Raw genomic sequence first — 21901 nt, forward strand, 5'->3', positions numbered from 1 at the left:
ATATCAAAATTGAATGGGAAACACTTATTATTATACATAAAGTTTAATGAGGTGAGAGGGCAGGCTAACTAAAGCAGGATCCAAAGTATAGCCTATAGCCTAACCAGAAACCTGAGACCAGCTTCTACCTATCTAATCCACTAAAGATCTTTCAATTATTAAAAAACTCTACAAAACTTTATTCAGCCAAGGTATGACTAGGCAACTACCTCTCAAAGGGGTTGACTAATTCCTACAACTGCCTCTAACTCCTGCATTTCCTGTCATTCCATATAATATGTGTTGTTGCTTTTATTCAGTGCTGTGAAATTTGCCAAAGTGATGTGTGGTGCTATTAAAAAAAACTCTTCGATACATAGGTTTGGGACGGGGGCATGGCTATCCGCCAAACATGGCGGTCACAATTTAGTGGAGCTCCGGGCCCGGACCATTAGATCCTGCCAAATCACCAGTGGCTGGGGCTCATCGCAGCTAGCAATGCACTACGTCAGGCAGCAGTAACAGAAAATACAGGCTGGTTCGCTTCAACGGCAGTGCATGACTTACCGAGACCGGGATCCAGCGACGAGGCCTGTGCGGGGAGCAGCCGGAGGATTCCAGCAGCGGGGGGCCCGCCGAAGTGCGACAGACACAGCCTCCTTAAACAGAGTGCGGAGGTTAAGCCACACGCGAATGTTGGATAACTCCCGCTCCCCCGCTCATCTACCGAGTCATCGGCCGATGTGGTGAGTGGAGGGCGTGGACGGAGACCCAGGCGCAGGCTGGAGCCTGGACGGAGGCCTTTGAGTGGAGACGGGTGCCAACCTCTGTGTGTCCTCCCGCCCCACTGGCTGTAACACAGGGAGGCCTCTGGTTTGCTGGGACCTCCTGGAAGGCACCGAAGACGCGGCCGGTGAGTGGGCCTGCAGTGCAGTGTATGATCTGGGCAGCCAGGATCGTGGCGCCGGCCGAAATAGAGCGGAGAACTGCGGCCTGGGGTGTGCGTTGACCAGTCCACTTGAACAGAGTGCTGCACAAGACCAATCGCCGACATAGGCAAGGACCCAGAAAGGGAACTGATCCCAATGCCCCGGCGGGGGTAGTCTGCAATACCGCTAAGGAAGTAGGGCACGAGGGGCCGACCCGACAGTAGTGTGCTGGGCAAAGGAGGTACTACTTGGAGCATCAAGCCTCGAGACGTGCGCGAGGCCGCTGACCACACCTGCATCCAGCGCTGGTTGAGCCTCCAGCTGCAGCCCAGAACCTGTGAGGCGATCCACATGTAGTGACGTGCCCAGGTGAGGACGGCACAGCGTTACTGCAGCACAATGCGCTCGGCAGAGTAAAGGGACCCTCTGTCTTCCCCTGACCTGCTGGAACCGGTGGTCAAGATTAGGGCACACAGCACCCATGCCCCGGCACAGTTCCCAGAATAGCTCAGGGAAAAGCGGCTGCCTAGCGCACTAGAATCAGGCACAGCGTAACCCAAAGCAGCCTCCAGTGACTGAAGCTGTAATACAAGTAAAGACACACCAAACTGTGCACCAGCTGAGGAGTCACACAACAGATGGTCAACAATCCTCGCAGGCCCTGTTGTGGATGGAAAGTTAGAGGGGCGAGGTTGCGTGGTCCCAGGTCGAAGTGCAGGCCCTGCAAGAGGCAGCAATTGGGCAAGGGCTGAGTCTTATGTTCAGCACAAGGCTAAGCACTAATGTCTAAAGCTCCCAGCTGCTGCAAGAAGCGGCTGCAGTGTGGGGGTAGGATAGTGTAGACAGAGACACCAAGAAACTTCACTGGGCCTCAGAGGTAAATAGGGCCAGAGCTCATACTGCACTAAATCAAAGTTACACAGCCAGTGGCAACGGATACATCCCACAGCTGCGGGAATATACCATGGGACCCCCCAAAGGGAATGCACCAGATGCGTCTAATTCCAGGATGCAACACTCGGAGGAAGCAGAGCAGCCCACCCAACCGCTTTTGCTGAGCTGCATTCCACCTACACACATGGAGTCAACCCCAGACAAACTGGACTTAATACTGCAGGAGGTCAGAGAATCCAGTGAGGCCATAGAACAACAAATAGGCACGCTAACTACGGGACTCACTTTCCTAAAAGCGGATCATGCCAAGCTGGCAGCAACGGTGCAGACCAACAAATCAGCAATAACAGAAACACAGCCACAGCACAAGTAGCATTCTGCACAAATACAGCAACTTCAAAAGCGAGTGTCGGTCCTAAAAGACAGATCCGAGGATGCAGAGGGGAGAACGGGGAGAAATAATGTCCGTATTATTGGTCTCCCAGAGCGCAGTGAGGGCCCCAAAGCCACCAGATTTCTTGAACAGTGGCTCCGCGACTACGTAGCCCTGGAGGGCCTGTCAGATTTCTTCTGCGTAGAAAGAGCACACAGAATCCCTACTGGCAGACCGACTGCTGGAGTCCCACCACGGCCCCTGATAGCCGGATTTTTTAATTTCTGCTATCGGGACATCCTGCTAGAGATGGCGAGGGAAAGATCTACAATACAGTATGAGAATCAACGCATATCGCTATACCCAGACTATACAATCCTTGTTCAACGGCACAGGTCTTCATAACAACCAGTCAAGAAAAAAGCTCAGAGCCCTGGACCTCAAGTACAGGATTTATTTTCCCTGCCCACCTGAAGGTCATCCAGGGCCAGGAAACACATTTCTTTGAACGTCCAGAGGAGGCAGCGGAACGGCTGGAGTTCATGTATCCTCTCACAGCGTCTGGTGTTTCACCGCAAAGCATGCCGCAAAGCCCCAGGAGGATGGCGGACAGAAGATTGCGTCTCAATATGAAACTCACTCACAAACAGCAGGTGAACAGCCCTACACTGGAACAGGCCCAGAGGAGCAGAGAGGAGGCCTTGGCAGCAACAAATACATTCAGAGACTGCGATCCTCAGGCTGTGTCTGATTCATCAGAAGAGAACACTGCACATTCGGACTCCAAGAACAGTATTGCTTTGTTTCCCACAGTGACGCCTCAAACAGCGGACGATTACCTAGGCTAATGGTGCGCCAGATTGAGAGGCCTAGAACTACCTAAAGGATATATGAAGCGATAAAAGCAATAACTGTTGCATATGGCACAAGTATCCTTACCTAGCTGCAAGGGTAAAGTATTAACAAAAGTAAATGGTCTGGACACTGTAAAGCCCACGCCACCTGAAACCAACAAACAAGGCATAAGTGACAACCCTCCCTTCTAGCGAAAGCAACATACAATTGTATAACTGTTAACACAGTTCTGTTCATGGTTTGGACCAGCACAGTTAAGAGGCTGGACCTAGTATTTAAGGTTAAAAGGGAGTTACGGGATTCTGGCTTACATTGTTTTACTTGTCTCATATTACCGGTCTCTGCACCTACAATAGGCACATGTTATAAACACACCACCTCTACTGTATGCAGGGCTCATATAAAATTATAACTTGGAACGTGTAAGGGTTAGAGCTCTGTGCATAAGCGTCACAGGATACATGCACTACTAAATTCACAGAAAGCACAGATATTGCTTTTACAGGAATCCCACCTCACGGATTCTGAATCTGGAAAACTACATAAGAAATAGAAGGGGCAAGTTTTTTCCACATCATACTCAGCCTTTTCCAGGGGGGTGACAATCAGGCATGAGGTCCTGTTTGTGGCACTGGCACAACGCATATACCCCCAGGGTAGATATATTATGCAACATGACTCACATATAGTAATAGGCAGTTTATATGCCCTGAATTTTGCGCAGGATAAATTCTTTGCAAGCCTGAACAAAATATGAGCAGAGCGGGTTGAGTACCCATGGATCATAGGTGGAAACTGCAATGCAGTCATGGACATTCGAATGGATCGCTCACACCCCCCAATCAGAGGAGCAAGATCGATTAAATAAGCAGAGGCGCTGCGCAGATGGGCAGATGGCTGGGCACTAGGCAATGCATGGCGTTTAAAGAACCCGACTAGTAAAGAATACCCATCAATTACACACGTGAATCGACAGAATATTATGCTCCCTCCCCACCACTACACAAGTGAGACATGCCACTTATTTAGGGAAGACCTTTTCAGATAACAACCCATTAGAGATATCCTGTAGATGGGGCAGAATTCCCACCCCGGTCCCTACCTGGAAACTATGGCCCCAACAGTTGGAAGATGCCGTTTTCCGCAGTACTCTATCCACCGTCATTACCAATTATTTCGCTGAAAAAACTAATGCTGCTTCCCCGAATCTGGTGGAATGGGACGCATTTAAAACGGTAATATAAGGCATTGCAATTAGCACAGTAGCTGGGGCAAGGCATGAGATACACAATAACCTTAAAACACTAGAAATTAGCATGAATGCACTAGAGCAGGAAGCAGCAAGGGACCCAACAAAAGCAGCCCCATTGCAGGAAGCACTTACACAGCACGCTGAATTGCTAAAGAGCCTCACAGAAATAGACCACAGGTCATACACCCGGATTAAACACAAGGAGGCAGACAAATCGGGTGCGCTCCTTGCCAGGATATTGAAGGATGCACCACCACCACCCACCGCTATACATAGAATAATCACATACGGGCAGGGAACTACACGCACCCAACAAGGTATCAACAACGCCTTCTGCGCTTATTATGAAACCCTTTGCAGCGCACCAACGCACATGGTAAGTGAGCCCATATATGCCTTCTTGGATGGTCTTACATACCCCCAACTTAGTGGAGTGTCAGGAACACAATTGCTAATGTCCAGAAATTCTCACCTAGGAAGAAGAAGCTAGGTTTTGCCTCATATCCTCATTGGCTGCAGCAACGCGCTCATTCTGGTTTATTTTTGCGGAGACTTTTGCTGGAGCTTGCTTCCGTCAGCCTTGATTCAGACCTAAGAAGGCGCCCATCACCAAATACCCTTCAGTGCTCTAGCTGTGCAGATTCTCGCTCGCGCTGCAGTGTTCCTCCAGCGCGCGAGTGCTAGAAACATAGCACTTCAACTGTCGCTTTGGAGCAAGAATTCGTGTTCTATTCACACTCCTGCTCTTTTGAGTATTCAAGTATTTATTCCTGGCCCGTTTTGGCTCTGCCCCTTCCGCGGAGCGGTGTGCACACCAGGGATATTTTTCCCTATTCCTTCCGGGAGATTAGTATCCCGCCAAAGATTTACCCGTCAAGGTCTTGAATCCCTCTTCCACAGAATCCACAGAAAATCAGTGTTTCTTCTTTCCTGGACTCTTCTGTGAGGAGATTTTCTTGAAGCTCTTCGGAAGTCACCTTTTGAAAAAGACTAAAAAAGGACAGTAAGATTTATTTCATTAAGTGACTAGAATTAACTGGAGATACCTAACTTAATCATAGCTGTCGAAACCTTCTGGGATTATCTTGCATTCTCCAGTATTTGTAGAGGTCTACGAGATAGCTAAGCAGGGATTGTTTTAATTCCACACCAGACCTTCAGAGAGTGGCTCGCCTTTCAGTGTATTCAGGTAGTAGGAGTGAATGGAATGCGTGAGTGACTAAGAAGCAGAGTAGGATTGCACACTTGTATTTTGTAACGTTTTGTATTCCTCTGCAGGTACAGTTGCCTCATCTCCAAAACTGAACAATTGATGTCCTTCCCATCAGCATGAGGGTACCTGCATATACCTGAATTTAGAGGCGGTCTCTCTTCTCTTCCCATTCCTCTTTCCCCCCGGTTGGTGTGAGGGCAGATAGTTATTTTGTCTGTACTCGCAGTTGCTGTGGGGATTTAGGAAATTGCGTCTGCTCCTGTGGAATCCGGTTCTTGGTTGGTCACTCCTGACATGGAGAAGGCAAAGATGAGCTGGCGGGCCCCATCGCGAAAGCAGAAATTAAAGCGGCCATAAGAGAGCTACCGCGCAGCAAGTCACCAGGCATTGATGACTTGCCAATTGAGTTCTTTGACACATTTTCCGAGGCACTAGTCCCCCAACTTGAGCAATTATACAAAATGGCGCTAGAAGAGGGCCATCTGCCCCCCACTACCATGCAGGCGCTGGTGGTTTCACTCCCTAAGCCGGGGCGAGCTGCAACTGATATTACAGGGTGCTGCCCACTATCACTCCTAGCCACAGAATACAAGATAGTGAGTAAAATACTGGTACGCCGGCTGCTCCCGTTCCTGGCTAAATTAGTCCACATTGACCAGTACAGCTTTGTGCCAGCACGCAGCACGTCACTGAAGATCAGGAGACTGTACCACCTAATGGACCCCACCCCAATAGATCATACAAATGCAGGATGTATTACACTTGACCTGCGGCAAGCATTTGATACAATAAAGTGGGACTATATGTTAAGGACATTGAGAAATTGGCATAAAACCTGCATATATACAGTGGATACGGCTCCTATATGCGGTCCCCACAGCTAGAGTGCACACCGCTAGCCACATATCCCACGCATACCCAGTGGGTAGAGACACACCGCAAGGTTGCCCCCTGTCGCCTCTATTATTCATGTTAGCCCTGGAGCCATTGCCTATTAAACTAAGAAAGGAGGCGGGACAAAAGGGAAAGCAACTAGGCAACTCCACACACGTGCTATCAGCTTATGCAGACAACTTAATATACGCCCATGATCTGAGGGGCACACTGGAATCGATACCGAGTATTTTTTCACAATTTGAGCGCATTTGAGGGCTTGCCATAAATGAGACAAAGTCACACACATTCTTTTTTCGCGAAGGTGAACTCCCAGATGTGACTCAATTTGGCCAATATACCCTAACAGTAGCACAGCATAGGTTCAAGTACCTAGGGATCCATATTTACAGGTCACAACAAGTCTTAATAGAGGGCAACCTGACCAGAGCGATTAGAGCGATCTGCTCTCAGGTGACCTTCTGGACCGCACTACTGCTTTCGGTGATAGTCCGCATAGCCATATCCAAGATGGTGGTTCTTCCACGGCACCTATATATTTTTTTGTAATCTGCCGGTATTGGTACCTACCCTCATCTTTAAAACACTAGACACAATATTAATGGAATAATTTGGGGCAATGGTCAAAGACGGGTAGGACTCAATAAATTGCAGCTAGGGACCAGCAAGGGAGGGTTGGAGGCACCAGACTTCCATGCATACTGATATGCGAGCCAACTCCAGTGGCTTTCATACTGGGTCGCTGGCTGTAACTTACATGAAATAGGATACACCATGCGAGTCACCAACCGAGGTACCTTACACACTGTACTTCTGTTCCGGAGCAAGATCCCTCAAGATGCACCGCACTTGCATATTGGAAAAATGCACTACAATACAAGTGCCAGTGCCTACCATATGCAAATAACATCTCCCTTATAGGACTCCAATTGCCCAATGGACAGATCACATGACGTAGCATCCTTACCTGGTCCGAGGGAGGGGTTGAAACTGTAGGTCAACTCTTCAATAACATACTGATGGATCATGAGAATTTCACAGGGGAGAATTGGGTCCCTGGTAATTTATATATGACACATGCTGCTATACTCCGGTATGTGAAGAAGCACTGGGCTCCAACAGGGAAAAGCCCCCAACATATGAATAAGTGCAGGCAGCGTACTTGATGGGGAGAAGGGCGCCATCTAATAAAATGGCTATATAGAGGAACCCGGGCACAGGCTGAGATATCCCTTGTTGAACTGCACAACAAATGGTCCGGGGACATAGAGAAGGAATTCTCTGACAAGGAGTGGGCTTATATCATAGAATATCCCAAGAAAGTGTCACGGAATGCAAAATTTTGATTTATACAATATATGATTTTACATAGGGCCTACCTTACACCACACCGCTTGCAGTATATGCTGCCAAATACGCAGCACCATTGCCCTTAATGCATAGCAGTCTTAAAGTATATTGGGCGGAAGTAAAACACAGCAGAGAAATGGGGACCAATCTCCAAATAAACATAACAGTTGATAGGTGCATATTGGTAATTCACAGAAGCTCCAAATCGCATAAGGTACAGCTCCGCTTTCTAGATCAAGCTTTACTTCTAGCAAAGCGCTCCATGACAATGAGATGGAAATCACAGAAACCCCCAATAGCGCACAATTGGCATGGTGGACTGTTGCGCTGGGGCGGAGCAGAAATCGTGGCCATCAGGCAGAGAAGCACGCGGCCTGCAGAAAAAACAAATCTCCGAAGAGTGGGATTTAATATTAGAGGCCCTCAAAGCCCTAGATCTTGATCCCCCGCCCAGAGCCCCTGGATTGTAGAAGGTGTATATAGATATAACACTGTACAGTCGAGCCCAGCGCAAGTACAGATCGGATGTGCAGACATATAGTCAATACAATAACGCTACACAGGTAACACACAGGTGACCGGGACCTAATAAAATAATAGTGTATAAGTTGAGTAGAGCCAGGAAAAAGTGAGGTGGGGGGAGGGTGGTTTGAGTTGGTAATATAACACATATGTAATGTATATTGATGCTAAATGTTTGTCTGAAACCAAATTGAGGAATGAGAGTGCTTGGATTAAAATATACAAACTCAATGTACAATATCAACTGTCAAGTACACCAACAAATGTATTATATGCTTTCTTACAAAAGTAATGAAAAATTTATTCATGGATGCGATGGTTTAAAAACAAAATCAATAAAGCGTGTTTTAAAAATATATATATATATATGTTTGGGTTCAGAAATACTGATTCGGAAGCCAAAGCAGCTATCAATATATTGATTTGCACCGCTTCTAGTAGCTCATTTTTGAAGGAGGTGGTGCTATGCGAGAGTATTTTGCCACCATGGACCACAGTTCTTTTGACTGCAGTTGGTTCCTAAGCCAGGGAAGTACCAAGCAAAATGCCTTCCATATAGACGGTTATCAACTTTGACATGTGACACAAGAATACGTGCGAAGGGGTTAACTATTTAACCAATACTTTAGGCACTACACTGTTGTTCCTGATCACTTGTTTTGGCAAAGAAACCACGGCCATAAGTACGATTGTTCTGGTCACAAAAAGCAGTCGCAATATGGTACCAGAAACTCATGTACTGATAGGTCGCTTTGCAAAATAAAGTTTCAGAGTTAGTTGATATTCGACCTACCCAATTAATATTCATTAGGTAAATCGCAAATTGCAACCCTCTCCGAGTGATCACTTTTACTGGGAGGGTGACCTGCAAGGCTGCATTTGAAAAAAACTTTTTTATTTTTTTAATGTGGCAGGGAGTTGGCAGTGATCTCCTGGACCACTGTTTACTACCCCGAAAGTCCCCACACTCCCTCAATTAAAAAAATGGAAGGGTTGCAAAATGGGCTCCTTCCCTTCTGCAAATACGTTAGTTTGTACGTTTCTAACTCTTCAATGATTTGCAACCGGAATTATGGTTGCAAACTAATGGTAATTATATAAATGACTCACCACCTAAAATAGGTTTCTTAAATTGGAACGAACTTTTTTGCAGTCAACAAACAAATCGGAGTGTATGCGATAGCAAAACTGTTTTGTACATCGGGTTTTCAATTTAAATATTCTTTATTTACACTTAGATATTGTGGGTGGCAGGGTGAGAAAGATAAAATATTGGTTACACCTGACTCTGAAAGCTCCTAGGACACCCTTAGTTGGGAGTGGCTGTATAATTTGGTGAGTAAAAAGGCAGCTTAAAGAAGACAAATTAAACCCACTTGTTTTAGTGCCCATACTGAATCAGGCAGCGATTTGAGAGTTTTCCCTCTTTATCCTATTCCCCCTGTGGCCTGTCACCTTAAAATTCTGACGTGTTTGAACCACTGTTCAACATTTTATTTTATTTTAAGATATGGCTGTTGGAAGTCGGGTAGAACAATAACCCTAAACCAGCAGGCCTAGCTGTCCCCAATAGGTATACAGCTGTCTAGAGTGTAACCCAAACCTCGCGTCACTAGAAAATCTAGACTTTATCCAGCATTTACCAGGGCATAGCTCCCCTGAGATTGTGGGTTCCAACTGTGGGGTACTAACCCAATCCCAATATTATTCTGTCCCAGAACATTGTGTGGGGCCAATTTGGAATCATTGTTGGTCCCCTGCACTGTGTCCGGTGCCAGCCCTGAAAAATAAGTAGTTGAACAGCCGAAACCACTGAGACTGGTCTTCTTCACATCTCTAACCAGAAATATGCTTTTTTTGAACTCTCGTTACTTTTTGATAGTGCACTGTTGGGTTTTGAGCACATTCCCTGCAGTAGTGGCTCATGTCCACTGAGCTATCCCTCTTGAAAACTGACGAGTAGCAACAACCATGAGAAAAGGCGGACCGCCATGCTATACCTGAGTTGCAAGCATGGTATTACCTCCTGGATTATCTCTTGGCTAATTACCCAAATTACCAATTGAGAATTCAGAGACCGAAGGTTGTATGCTGTAATACAATTTGAAGGAAATATAACCTAATACCCTCAGAGACCAATGCTACATGGCATTATCCATGTCAAAGGTTGCCCAGAAGTCACTGGCTGCTCCAGAGCTTACACCAAACGTTTGATATGAGGCATTAAGGGCAACTGGACCAAATCCAGGATGTACCAAAACAGGTGAATAACAAGGTAGGGATGTGATGATGTCACTTAATTTGGCAAAGGAGCCAGTCAGATACTGGGAGGGTTTATCACCACCCTTTAGGCAATATTTTTTAAATAAAATGTAATCAACACGGTGACCAATACATATGCAACTGTCTACATAAACTAAGTTGTCCGTCAACTTAAAATTTAAATTTTGTTTTTTGTGTGATTGCTTACAAATTGTTGCGTCCACAAAAACAACAGATCAACATTACTGGCCCCAACAAATGTACAAAATCTTTAAAAATAATCGAGATAAATTGATCTTAAGAAATACAAATAAAGCACTCACAGCCATCAATATATTTTAGTATATCCAAAAAGGTGAAAGCTAATTACATACTCATTAAAATATGACTAAAACGTTACTTTCATCTTCTCTAAGAGGTGTTGCCACAACAGTAAAATACTTCCTCACCTTAAATAATATTACAAACTTGTTGATGATGTTACATACCTTCGGTAATGCCTTAACTGGTAGAGACTCTCTCTGGCCTACAGATTCCTTAACTTAAAATTATCCCCAGGCGTCAGACAGGTTTTGGAAATGTTTTGTGAGGTGTACCCCTGCGCGCCAGTAGATGGAGTTGTTTGGCTTCACGTGGAGTCACTGGCAAGGAAGTGACACGCCTGGTGCCTATATAAGGGTCACCCCAGTGCACTGATGTCAGTTTCTTTCAATTTATTTTGGCGACTTACCACGCCAGTAGTACAGACCCACAAAGAATACCGACCACTGGTGCGTGAAACTAGAGTCAAGAAAGTCATTAGCCCTATACTTAGAAATCTATTTGCAGAGTTAGGAAGATGGATGGGTTGGTTTAAATCTGCAGCTAGATGAAGTCTCTACCAGCTAAGACGTTACAGAAGGTAAGTAACTTGTCCATCTGATAGAGGATTCAAGCCACGGATTCCTTACCTTAGAATAGATGTCCAAGCAATACCTCCCCGGAGAAGGGTCTGCAAACCCAATTTAAAACAGTAATGCCTACAGCACCTAAGCGGACAAGGTGCCCGTCCCTCTAGACCTGATTGTCCAGGCAGTAGTGCCTGGTGTACGTGTGCAGTGAGGCTCACAATGCTGCCTGGCAGATAACCAGGACTGGAACTACACGTACTAACACATTGGTCGCAGCCTTTGCCCTGGTGAAATGAGTACGCAAACTCTCTGACGGTTGCTTCTTGGCCAATGCGTAGCAGATTTTAATGCAGATTACAATCCACCAGGAGATGGTTTGTTTCTGCATGGCCTTCCCTTTCTTGGCTCAGACATACCCAACAAAGAGCTGATCGTCCACCTGGAACGGTTTTGTGAGGTCAAGGAAGAATGACAATGCTCTTTTTGGGCCCAGTCGGTTGAGTCTCTCCTCTTCCTTAGAGGGATGAAGTGAAGCATACAAGTTAAGCAAAGTGATGGACTAGCCTACGTGGAACGGAGGTACTACCTTTGGCAAGAAGGATGTTTGAGTAGAAAGACCAGTTTTTTTGGGACAAAGTTTATGAAGGCTGAGATGACAGCACCTGCAGTTCACTGACCCTCTGGCCAGATGCAATTGCCACCAGAAAGGATATCTTAATGGCAAGGAGCCTAAAAGGGCTCAATGAAGCAGTTCAAATGGATCACACATTAGAAGTTGAGGTACCATTCAGGCATAACAAAGGAAGCTGGAGGAAACATGTTGCTGACCTTAAAGGAACTTATTTATAATAGGGGACTTGAAGAGGGAGGGCTGATCTAGCAGCAGCAGAAAGGCAGAGATACCAAATAAATAGCCTTTCAATGTGCCCAATAAAGAGTCCTGCTGGGCCAGGGTAAGGATGAACAATAGAAGTTGGGAAAGGGTTGCAGATAAGGTATGAACCTGTTTTTCTGCACACCATGCCACAAACGTGCCCGAACAGCGGGCATATACCGTCTTTGTGGAGGGACGCCAAACTGCCAAGATAACATTACAGACTTTGGACGGAAGGTCAAAAGTTGTCAACTGTCGCTGCTCAATCTCCACTAATGAAGACGGAGTGTTCTGGTAGACAACCTAGCCCTGCTGCTGCAACAGGAGATCCTCCAAAAAGGGCAGCATGATCGAAGGACCAATGGACATGCTCAATAGCTCAGGATACCAGACTCTCCAAGCCCATTCCGCAGCCACAAGAATGACTTGGGCCCAGTGTTGTTTCGGATTTGCTTGAGTACTCTGGACAAGAGTGATATTGGCAGAAAGGCGTATAGGAGACCGGAGCTCCACTGAGCGAGAGCCATCTGGAAACTCCGGCCCACAGAACTGCTTGCATTGTGTGTTCTAGGCGGTGGCAAACAGATCTAACCAAAGCTCTCTCCACTGTTGAAAGTGACCTTGCACCACCTCCGTTTGGAGACGCCATTTGTGATCCATTGGGCATCTTTGGAAGAGTGTGTCTGCTCTGGAATTCAGAGAGCCTTCATGGTGTTGAACCATCAGGAAATTCCCTGATGTTCCAGCCAAGTCCTCAGGAGCAGAGCCTCTTGACAGAGGGTCCACGTCCCTGCCCTATTTATTGCAGTACCACATGACAGTGGTGTTGTCTGTGAACACCTGCACTAGCCTTCCCTTGATGGAGGGTAGAACGGCTTTCAATGTCAGTCGGACTGCACAGAGCTCCAAAAGGTTGATGTGGAGTTCGGATTCCGCTGGAGACCAGAGTCCTCTGTTTTTCACCCTCTTCCAGATGGCCGGCCGATCCCAGGAGTGACACGTCTTTCACTACCACCAGATCCGGTTACGGAAGTGAGAGGATTCTGCTGCTGACCCAATCGTGGTCCGTCAGTCACCACTGGAGATCTGGACCATGTCAGAGAAATTCCTCTGATGCTGATTGAAACTTCAGGTCCCACAGCACAGATCGCGTATGCCAGTGGGCATGCGTCACTAGCAAGCTGTAGGAGGCCATGAGGTTCAGCAGCCTCAGAGTCAGTCTCACCCAAACCCAGGATAGAGGGCAAAATATGGGGATCATAGCTTTAATATCCTGGACTCGCTGCTTCCGGAGGAGAAGTCTAAAACTCACTGTGTCCAGAACAGCTCTGATGAACTGGAGTAACTGAGAAGGGATAAGGTGTGACTACGGCAAGTTTAAAGAGTGCAGGAGGTCCACAATAGTCTAGAGGTGGGGGACGACTGTCTGAGGCGAGCTAGCCTTCAACAGCCAGTCATTGAGTTAGGGAAAGACTGGTACCCCTGACTGCTGCAGATGAGCTGTATTCACTGCCATCACCTTGGTGAACACCCAAGGGGCGCTAGAAGGGCCAAATGAGAGCAAAGGAAACTTAAAGTGCTCGTAGCCTACTGTGACCAGCATGTAATGTCAGTGGGCAGGTGGGACAGGGATGTGGAAGTACCATTCTGTATTCTTGGATCCAGAACACAAAGGACTTGAACGAACGTGAGCATTTTGAAATTCTCCTTGTTCAGGAAGAAAGTGAGAGGGTGCAGGTCTAGGCTAAAATGAATACCTCCATCCCGGTTGTGCACCAGAAAGTAGCAGGAATAACACCATGACCTACTTCTGATGCCGGCACTCTCTCTATGGCTCCATTGGCCAAGAAAGCCGCCACTTCATGGCAGAGTAATGAGGTGTGGTCCTCTGTAAGCCTGTCAAAAGTGGGTGGCAAGTGGCTGAAGGGGTAATTACAAAGGGGAGAAAGTAGCCCCTATGAATAATCTGGAGAACCCAGTGGTCGGATGTTAATGACTCTAGTGGTGCAGGTGATGGCGTAATTTATGCGCTTTACAAATACCTCAAATTCAAACTCACTGAATGTCCATGATGGTCAGTGGGCAAACTAAAAAAAGCTTGGAGGCTGCGGTGCTGGGGTGTGTGGTGTGTGTGGTGGGGGTAGGGGGTGGACTAGCCAGATCTCGGTTTACCTGACCCTCGAGGTCTGTGGGTGCCACATCATTGGCCGCACAAGGGTTGAGAAGCCTGAGGGAAGCCTGAGGGCTGTGGTTGCTGGGTGGGTAGAGACAAGGCTGGAATCCCCTTCTGTGGCCACGAAAGGAGTGAAAGGCAGACAGTGGTTGGTGAGGGACCATGGAAAGGCCTGAGGACGAAGCTGTAGCCCTGCCTCCAGCAATGAGTCTGCCTTGCCTCTGAAAACACAGGAGCCATCAAAAGGCATGTCCATGAGTGAGTTTGTTTATGTTTAAGAAATTTATAGAGCGCACGTACACCAAGGTTTCATGGCGCTATTCTGAACTGGTCACATCTGAGGAGAGATATTAGTCGTGTGCTAGTTTGAAAAGCCATGTTTTAAGCATTTTCCTGAAACGGATTAAATCGGAACAGGACCTGGAAATCCCCGACAAGCCAGCGGTTCTCAACTAGCCATGGGACCTAATGCCCACTGATGATGAAGCCACTCTGGCTAGTGACCACAGTGCCAGAATGGCTGAAGAAAACATCTTCTTTCCCAAGGTATTCAGCCTCTTGGATTCCCTATCCAGTGGAGTGCTAGGGAATGCACCAGAATTTACGCTGGAAGTGCAGGCTCGGACCACCACGTACTCTGGGGTGGGGTGCTTGGTGAGGAAATTGGGACTTCTGGGGCAGGGGTAGAGCAGCGGGCAATTGTCTTATTAGCAGGAGCCCCTGTGCCGGGCTTGGACCAGGCCCGGAGTAAGACGCCCATGTGGGCTTCATTAAAAGGGAGAAGTGGTTCGGAAGGGGTGACTACTAGCTGAAGCACCTGTGTCAAGACATACATCTTGACAGCCACGGAGGGCAGCTAAAGGTCCAGGACCTCGGTCGCCCTCCTCAACACCATAGCAAATAAAGCTCCCTCCTTCATAGCCATGGTAGGAGAGACCAAGCCAGTACCTAGGGAGGTGTCCAGTCCACTGGCAAATACTCACACCAAGTGTCCTTGGTGACATCTAAGGGCTGGTATTCATCAGGGTCCAGTGGCCCTCCCAGCCATCCCCAAGTCCTAGTGCATAGAAATACAGCACAGACTCCGGCCCGGCCTAGATGTAATGCCTCCCATCAGTACCAAAGTTGGCGTCAGACGACACCCATCCAACTCTTTATCGGAGTCGGGGATACATATGGGGTGGCGCCGGGTAGTCAGCAGTGGAGTTGGAGCCGGGGGAGGTCGAGGTGGAGTGACCAGCGCTGGTCTGAATCTGTCCGTGGAAACAAGGGGCCTGACTGGCGCAGGGCGAATCTGCCTGCCAAAGCCCATTAGGGGTTCCTCCCAAGCCTGCGGGGCCCATAAGTGCTCCAGTGGGTATGGTCTACCTGTCGCAGGGATTCTGCTCATACACAGAACTGTGCATAGAGACCTAGAACCTCAGTGAATTAGGGTGTACCAAAACTCACCTCAGTATCCAAAATCCCCTACCAGACTAGCAATCAGTGTCTCATTGGTTCTTCCATACCCCCAATGATTAGACAACCCAGAACATGGACTTAGAACACCTCAGGTAACGTGGAACGCATGAACACTCTTTCGTTATACTAAAATACTAAGCCAAAACAAGGAGTAAATGACTACATGTGCAAGTTTGAAATGTTTATTTCTAAAGCCGTGTTCTCAGGCGCAGTATCTTAGCTAATACAAGCAAACATATTATAAGCAACAAGGTTATCAGCATAGTTACTAGTCCATAAAATACAAAGGGAGAAAGCATGTTAAAATGCTAAGGGGAAGAAGGCTAAATGGCACCTACGTCTTACCCTCCCTTGCTAGTATATTATATCAAAAGAAGGTCTCTTTGGGTTTTAGAACGGTGGCCCCATACCTCTGATTTTAGTGGAAAGGGATCAAATCATCTTTCACCAGCTCTCTGCACGCGAATAATCATCAAGTGTGTGTGCATGCTCTGCACAGTGCATTATTAAAAGCGCCTAAAGCTAGAGCTGGCCGCAGCTGCATATGTGTTATGTCTAGAACGTGCGCAGATCAGACCTCACAACAACCACTGTGTTGAAATAACCTTGAAGGTCTCGGCACTCACTGTTCAGACATAGCTTACCAAGCAAAGCTGATACAATAGGAAAACATTATTCTCGTGTGAAGCAAAATATTCTACTAGGCTCAAAGCTCTAATAACAATATGTGCCGTGTGCAGAAGCAGCAGAATGGTAAAATGGTGTTTAAACTTCTAATAAGCTCATGCTAACTTAACACAGTGTGAAGGCAAAGCCTATCTATATGACATACCCAAATATGAGTTGCATGTCCTCATAAAATCCACAGAGTTGGGCGGGGTCACTCAGGCTTCTGGATACTCCCGGAGGTGCAGAGACATCACAGATACAGGCTCAACCGCGGAGCTAGGCCTTGAAAGCCAATGCTCCCTTGTCTCATCAGATGACTTAGACGGATGGGGCAAAGTCGAAGCCTTCTTCGACTTCTTGCTCATTTTGTGCTTGTGGGACTTACCTGAATGTCCGGACAACTTTGAGTGCGACGATAAGCGCTTGGAGTGGCACTGCGACTGATGATGGGACCTTCCTCTAGACCAGGATCGAGACCATCGAGGCATAGCATGTTGAGGAGATTGAGGGACCGCTCCCTCAAGATCTTGAGGTGTATGGCGTGACAATCGATGCAGGTCTTGGCGTCATGGTTGAGCTCAATGTACCAGAACCAGACGAAGTGTGGGTCAGTTACCGACATTTGCTGGTGACAGGTGCCACAGGGCTTAAAGCCAGCCTTCTGTGTGGACATCCCTGCCACAGTAGGAGAAAATGTTGCAACAATCTTCAATAAAAGGGTAAAAAAAAAGGTCAGTCAGAAAGTGACTGGCAGTAGCTCTTTCCTGGATCTACATTGACTGGCGCGGAAAGAAAATAAGTTCTTTCAGCACGCTGATGTGGCCCCTTTACAGGTACTACGCACTCTACTTCCAGCACGGATGGCGCCACTTGGAGCTGAATGATGCCACCTGCTGGCACTCATGGTCCCAATGAATAATTTCCAGATCCAGACACCTGGGGATAATTCCAAGGTAAGGAATCTACGGCTAGCAGTCTTTATCAGATGCTCTATACACAAAGTTCAATTGCCTTCCTACACATACAAACATCATTCTTAGGTTTTGTCCACAATATTCCTATTGATGCCATCGACAACAGCACTATAGTCGATGAAACATACATACTGTTTGGTTCTGATGACATTATCATAATGATGACCTAAGCTGTCCATCATTTAAGGATAGAGTGGCAGAGGCCAAAATTATGATTCCCCCAAAATATCTATTCTGTGTTCACCAACATCCAAAAAGGCAGTTTCATACACTTGATAGTATGTTGAAAACCTTGTCAAATGGCAAGGGTCATATGGGACGCCATGCAGAATTGTTATGAAAATCGAGGATTAGGAAACCCTTTTATCCTACACCTGCAACACATACCTAAGGAGTTTGAATTTATGCACTACATACCCATAGTGAGGTTGGACGTGGTGGTTTCTCTTCGGGTAGTACTCATGTTTACTCATGTTTAGAAAACATAGTTAGAACAAAGTTCAAAACACTGACATCTACCTTGTTGACAGCTGTATTTGGTGGCAGGAAAACAATGGTCTACATGGTCAGCAAGTTTTGAAGCATGTGGCTGGAAATGTTGTCATACTAAATGACACCTCACAAACATGGCACTGAAATGCTTCATAAGAAGTGGCACTCAAATCACTAATGTAGTTGATTGTGCTATGACCAGTGAACTTCCTACTTCATGGCATACAGCTGTGATAATTCCGGTTTATAAAAAGGGATGCAGACAAGATTCAGATGTTATAGACCAATTTCCTTGCTTGATTCTATGATCAAGATCATTCGGTGCATTGTTCTTAACAGGATTGAGAACTGGGCATCCTGTAACCAAGTACTCGTTCCTGTGCAAAATGGTTTTAGAGAGGGACTTGGTACAGTTAAACAATGCCTCAATCCTTACCTGATCATTAACAAATTCACAACAGTCAAAGGGGGGCTACTTCTCTCCTTAAAGGACCTAAGCAGCGCTCTAGACAGAGTTAATCGCAGCAAACTATGGGCAATACTTTTATAGTTAGGGCTAGTTGAATATTTAGTTGTCTTTTTGCGGGCTTTGCACCGGGGGTGACTGCTTCTATAAGGTATGGGCCAGGAGTTGAATATACAGATTCTTTTAATCTACAGTGTTGTGTCTGCCAGGGCTGTGTCCTGGCACCCATTTTGCTTCTCATTTATTTAAATGGATTGAATGTCACCCTACAGACTTTTGGGAAGGACCTCCCTAAGATTTAAGATTAAGTCCACCTCAGTAACGGCTCTGCATAATGCAGATGATGCAGTCTTGATAGCCTGCATCCCCAATGGTTTGAGGCCTCTAATAATAGCTTTTTTACTTTTATGGACAACCTAGTTTTGGATTTAAACATCTCCAAAACTAATGTATGGGATGTAGTCTGAAAGACTTTAGAATAGGTTCGTACTGGATTAAGGGTAAGCGTATTGAGCAGTCACCAACTTACCTTATTTTGAAATTGTGTTTGATTCCAAAGGTTCCTGGTTCCCCTGTATAGCAAACCATTGTTTGTGCTTCAAACATTCTGTGGGGGCTTTGTTTGACTTCACTAATAGAATAAAAAAATATGCCTATAATGCTGGCTTTAGAGGTATACATTAAGTAGTGACTAGGACAGCACTACAGTTCATAGGAGGGAGAATAGATTTTGCCAGTGTTTGCTCGGCCTTCTCCCCTCGACACTGCGCCTCTTTTTACATGAGGTATTGGTATAGGACTATGAATCTGAGTTGATCAAGGTTGCACCTCTAATGCTCTGGGTCTTTGTTTGGTCTAAAAGTCCTACAACCCTTAATCAGGAGATTATTTCCGACTTTAGGAGTTCTGAGATGGGCACGCTATTCCCTGGCTAAAATATGTTCACTACACCTCTAAAGCCATTCATTGGAGTGAATCGTTTACTTCTCCACATTCTTTGGCCAGAGCTTTTTTAGCCAAATTGTGGCAGAGAACAATCAGATCTTTGCTCTCTGTCCCTCTCAGAGAGTACGATAAAGCCTCTATTTTAGCGTACCAGTGTGAGGAGTCCTCAGTTCCAACCTTAGATCATTTCATTTTTTCTGTAACTATTTTGAACTGCAAATTAAAACATTTTAAAAACCTGTTCTAAAACTATATGGGTTCCTACAGTAGAAGCCTGCACTTTATTTCTTGGGATTGCTGGTAAATCCCTTGGTCTATTTTCATGTAGGACATTTTCTGAAATCAGCTATACGAAAACGTTACTTACGGACTGTTTGATATATTCCCCTTTCTTTGTTGAGCACTTTCAAAGTATTATGCTTTTATTTATTTGTGATATGCAATTTGCAGTTTTTATGACTTTTTATTTATAATTGCTTTAAAAAAGTCTTGATTGGACGTGAAAATTTGCCTCGTTTTGTTTTCTTAATCCAAGTCTTACCTTGACTATGAGGAGCAAGAAAAGAAGGCTTGTCGGCTCCAGTCAAATTTCGTTTTATGTGGCTTAACAATTTGGGATTAGGGATTAGAAAATCTGCTTTGTGACCGAGCAATATAATGTTTTTTTCTTTTTGTGATTTTTGTCTTTATGACCATTAACACATTTGTATATAGCTGATGTTATGGCTTCAATCTCAAGATGATTTTTGCACTCCTGTTTTTAATGTTATTAAGTACATTTTGATAAGTATGAACTGAATCTTTCATGATCTTTATAGAGTTTGAATAAAGATTATTTATTGATTGCTTGATTGAAGTGGCACTCTCACTGATGTTTTATTTGATAATAGGATTGTGAAACCATACTACCGAATTTCAATTGAATATGATAACACTATACAGAGTTCAAGCATATGATTTGTCTATTCTGTCTGGGATTACCTCACAAAACCCCCAATTAACTGTGTTATAAGATGTTGTCTATCATGTGGCAAAGGAAGGAGGATCAACACAGCTTTGTGCGAAGTCATACAATTAGTGGGGCCCTATCATGACAGCAGGCGAATTCCAAACTCTGATCTGGGTTACAAAATTAGATCTCAAAATGAACCCACAGACTGTTAATTAGACAGGAATGTTCCTAACGATTACCACGATGATGTGGTAGTGTTGTATATACATTTCACATGAAATGGGAATGTGAAGAGATCACAAAACATTGGAAGAAGATGATTCACCCCTATCACTGCATTCAGAGGTTGGGTGATAGAATGTGAGGCTGCTAAATATATATTCGCCTTACACCCTAGAAAAAAGAGCAAATATTGGAATGTTTTAAATTTTCCACAACTGATACTGCTCTTGGCCACATGGGTCACGTTTCTGTGGATGAAGAATAACATGTCTGCCATGATAAAATGGAAGAATAATTTAACGTAAAAAGTTGAACAGTATAATTCTACTCCTCAACAACCCCAATATAGGTTGTTGGGGAGCAGAATTATACATTTGAAAATGATCTCTACCAACATTTTGACAGAAAATTATTTGTGAACCATTTAACAGAAGCTATCATGTATACATTGTAATATGTAATTCTCAATAAACTATTAATAAAAAAAGATCTGGTAAACAAAAGCCATTTTGCCATAACAGATATAACTATGTTTTATCGTTCCAGGGAATGAAAAGGTGTATAATGGATAAAAGAAAAACTACTTGCAGCGGGCAGTGGGTAAATAAATCATAGGGTAGCATCTAGACACAGCAACCATATTGTGGTTGGGCTGGGAATGTTGTGTTATCTTCAGATCAAAGCAGTCAGATCACACAGACGTTCAGGAATGCAGTGCTTAAAGCACACAAGAGAGAGTAGTAAAGCCAGTACTCCATTGGGTATATGATGGGAAGTGGTCATTTCCAACCCTCTGAGATAAACTGAGACCTTGGTGTAGGATGCATGCATAAAAAAAATCTTGTTGCTCTGAAGAATCAGAAACTGCTACAAACTCAGTGTTCCCCTCATAGTACCAAATAGAGCTATACTGCACTTACCATATCACAAGATTTTCCCCCCAAGTTAAAAGGTGACAGATGCCTGCGAAGAAGAGCAATAGTTACGATTGCCTCAGTACACCACCCTTCTCTACTTTAGAAGGGAAAGGTGGCAAGTCAAAACAGGGGCAGAGGCCACCATAAACCTACTTCTCAATATTGACTCCCACATTGACATTATCATAGGAGTCCAAGCGCCCTTGTGTTGTCAAATTATCCCATCTTGGTTGGGACACCAGTGCAGGCCCAGTACCATACCAGTTTCTTACAAGACAGTCAACAGTCCATCAGCTGCAATAAAACATAAAATTGGAGTAACTCTATGCAAAACAATACCAGT

At 45.5% G+C, this 21901-nt stretch overlaps 1 protein-coding gene across 2 annotated transcripts in view; it reads right to left on the reverse strand.

Annotated features, from left to right (window-relative positions):
* The window catches only part of NAPB (NSF attachment protein beta), a 251238-nt gene that overhangs the window by 60452 nt on the left and 168885 nt on the right, over window positions 1–21901 (reverse strand). The window lies entirely within an intron of this gene.

This window comes from Lissotriton helveticus, chromosome 6 (genome assembly GCF_964261635.1).
Source record: "Lissotriton helveticus chromosome 6, aLisHel1.1, whole genome shotgun sequence".
Lineage (NCBI taxonomy): Eukaryota > Metazoa > Chordata > Amphibia > Caudata > Salamandridae > Lissotriton > Lissotriton helveticus.